Source organism: Apium graveolens, chromosome 6 (assembly GCF_009905375.1).
Source record: "Apium graveolens cultivar Ventura chromosome 6, ASM990537v1, whole genome shotgun sequence".
NCBI lineage: Eukaryota > Viridiplantae > Streptophyta > Magnoliopsida > Apiales > Apiaceae > Apium > Apium graveolens.
In genome coordinates, this window is record NC_133652.1 from 177,315,133 (window position 1) to 177,316,573 (window position 1,441).

The following is a 1,441-nucleotide window of genomic DNA, read 5'->3' on the forward strand; positions in this document are numbered from 1 at the left end:
TCCCTATAGCTGATAATCTATCTTTTACTTGGTGATGATTCTAAAAGGGGGTGATTATGTTTAAATCTAAATTCAAGCAGCTCAAGCCAAATACTGATGATAAGGATGATGCTCCTGATGGAGGGAATAAGGAAGGAAAAGCACCTAGAAGTTATAAGGGTGGAGGTGATATTATTGGATCTAGTGGTGTTTTAAATCCATTTACCAAAAAACGGGAAGAGGAGGAGGAAGATCTGGAGGTAGAGAAAAACAACAAGTCTACAAGACTGTGCTTACAAAAGAAAAGACTACAGTTGTGACTACCATAACTGAAAAGTAAACTCTGACAGTCACAAATGCTGATGATAACTAGGCTAATAGGGCGATGATAGAAGCTGGTACTGAAGCGGGTCAATTCTTATAAACTCTAAAGTACAAAGGAAGAAAGAAAACTCTACATTATAATGATCCAAAACTTTTAGCATTTGATGTTGAAGTAGCTAAAAGAGTGTTTGAAAGAGTATGTCCAGATATTGATATTGAATAGATCAGGAAGATGGAAGAAAATTTTAAATTATAAAAAGCTGAAGCTGCAAAAGCTAATGCTGACTCAATATCTACTGATATTTTAAAGGTGGAAAGACCTAAGGAAAAATGAATAGTAATCAAAGATGTCAGTCAATCTTCAGTTGCTAAAAGACCCACTTTAAGGTCTCAAGCCATTCTTGTTAGGAAATGTTATGTGCTTCATAAAAACTTGACAAAACACTCTAAGTAGGTAAGTAAAATGATTTTTGTAGCCATCAAGTGATGGTATAGCTTATGTTTAAATAAGTATATAGCACATTCCTGTATACTGTAATACTTACAGATTTAGAAATTATTAGACATTCCATGTCATGTTGACTACTAGGAAGATATGCAAAATAGGTTGGCTAATTGTAAATAGATGATGCCTTGTAATTCTGCATAAGTGAAAGAGTATCAACTGCTAAGGAAACACTATCAACGGATAAACTACAAAGCACTCAACAGATGACTCAAAGCAATTTCAACGGATGATCCATAAGAGACACAACATATAATCCAAGCTGCGTATCAACGGATAACAGATTCAAATAGCAGATGAAAGTGACTAGACAGTCACATGGGTTGATTATATATAAAAGGAACATGACAGCCTATAATCAGGTTTATGAAGATCAAGAAGCATTTCCATTTCCATGCAAAATATGGATGTTCAAAGATGTTGTATCTATTTGGATTGCATAAGACAGAGAAATGAAAAAACATGTGATTAGACCTAGATAATAGATTTACGTTTCGTCTTATTACATATGTAACTTGGTGATATATAAACCAAGTGTAGCAAAGGGTTAATAATCGATTGACACAGTCAACACAAGCAAGAACAAGAAAGCATTTGTAAGCTGTATGTTTTAGCACTCTCAAGTTCAGTTTG